A 2,222-nucleotide genomic window follows, 5' to 3' on the forward strand; every position below is an offset into this window, starting at 1 on the left:
CAGCACTGACCCTCCGACAGTGCCCACTCCCTGGACAGTGGGACATTGAACCCCTAACCTTCTAACGGGAGGTGATCCCACTTCCTGCTGGTTCCGAAGGCGGCAGTACCTTGGAGGGCAGAGTTGGCGTCCCAGGTTTTTTTTAGGGGTGGGGGGTTGGAATCGGGAATCTCTCTGCTGCCAAATCCGCTGGCAGGAACGGGTGACCGTGAACAAGCGAAACCTGCCATGGGTCTGTGTCGGGACTGGGCCTGGGAAGGTCTTTGGCGGGTTAGCAGAGGCGAGCTGGGAAGGGGGAAGGGGTAGGAATTGACCTGAGGGGACGAGTGGCCTCCCGCCAATCCTGCTAACTCTGTGTTTTTGTTTCCGAAATCTCAACAGCAAATTAACAACATCAGTGCCATGCTGGTGCTGGCCCGGCAGGTGACAGGTCCCCAGGACTTTGTGGTGGATTTGGAAATGGTGACCGTTAATCCTGCGATGACGTACCAGTCCAGCTCCCTCCTCAGACTGACCATATACGTGGGGGCCTACAGTTTCTAGGCAGGACGCCCCAGCCCGGCCTCCCATCGCAGTTTTAAAAAGCCCCGCAAAATTGAATGCCTTTGGCCAACAGATGTACCTTACGATTTCAGACTCCTGTCTCGTCGGGTTCTGGGGCGCGCTCCCTGCCCGCGTTGCCTCCCGGTGCCATTCTAACGGGCGACGCGTCGGGTTCTGGGGGGGTGACTGTCAGAAACACAAATAAATGAGCAAACCCACTCTCCGCTTCTGGAAAGACTGGGAATTGTCCGTACCGCGCCCAGCCCCGACCTCCTTGCGTTGGCACGGAGATGCAAACCCCCCCCCCCCCACCCCCCGCACTGAGGCACGGGGACTTTGCCCTGTTCTCTGTACACAGCCTCTTACTGCACGGCTTCACCGATCCAACCTCTTCCCCCCGAGATCAAAGCCTGTCCACCATCTACATGCTTGGGTCTGGAGTGTGATGGAATATTCCGCTTCCCCCCCCCTACCCTCCTTGCCCCTGGATGGGGGCAGCTCCAACCCCCTTCGGGCTCCCCTCCCATCCCGACTTGGAAACGTATCGGCCGTTCCTTCACTGTGGCTGGGTCAGAATGTTGCAACTCCCTCCCTGAGGAGGGGCAACCCACCTCCCCCACCTTCTCAAGGGGCAACTAGGGACGGGGCGATTAATGCTGGACACACACAATCCACAAAATGGATACATCATAAAAGAATACTCGTGAAACTCGACACCGTCCAGGGACAAAGCAGCCCCCGCTCGATTGGCACCACATCCCCACTCCCTCCCCCCACCGACGCTCAGTGTGTACCGGCTGCAAGACGCACGGCAGAAACTCACCAAAGATCCTCAGGCAGCACCTTCCAAAACCCACGGCCACTTCCATCCAGAAGGACAAGGGGCAGCAGATACCGGGGAACGCCACCCCCCCCTGCAAGTTCCCCACTCCCCATCCCGACTTGGGAATATATCGGCCGTCGCTTCAGTGTGGCTGGGTCCGAATCCTGACTTAGAAACCCACGCCAGAGAAACAGCCCCAGTTTGAAAGTGAAACACCAGACTCTGCTTTCTGGTAACGTTTTTAACCTTTATTCGAACATTTTTAATATAAAAAACACACACACACACATGATTTCCATAGCACCTTGCCCCACAATCCTAAGGGATCTTCTCAAACAGTCACACCTTGATACGAACATGGATTGAATGATTATTGGAACCACGGGGAGTGAGTGGGTGATACCCTCACCCACCCAGTGCCTCCCCCGTGGCACCTCCCACGATCGGGCTACACGGGTTTGACACGGCTACTGCGAAAATCCTCACGCACAGCGCCCTACACACACGCTAACAATTCACACAACGACATAACATGCAACACACGGGACTAGTCACACACGGGGAGGGACATGGGGGGAGGCTGTGCAGCCGGACATCTAGAACAGAATCCTCTCCTCTGACAGGTCCAGGGGGAGCCAGCCAAATGGAAGGATGATGGCCAATGTGTTCCCCTCACCCCCTCTGCCTCTCACCATCCCCCTTCCCCCACCCTCCCAGAGACAGAGAGAGAGAGGGACAGAAAGAGAGAGAGAGAGGGGGGGAGACAGAGAGAGGCAGACAGAGAGAGAGAGACAGAGGGACAGAAAGAGAGAGAGAGAGAGACAGAGGGACAGAGAGGCAGACAGAGAGAGAGAGA

This window comes from Chiloscyllium plagiosum, unplaced genomic scaffold, assembly GCF_004010195.1.
Source record: "Chiloscyllium plagiosum isolate BGI_BamShark_2017 unplaced genomic scaffold, ASM401019v2 scaf_55341, whole genome shotgun sequence".
NCBI classification, from domain to species: Eukaryota; Metazoa; Chordata; class Chondrichthyes; order Orectolobiformes; family Hemiscylliidae; genus Chiloscyllium; species Chiloscyllium plagiosum.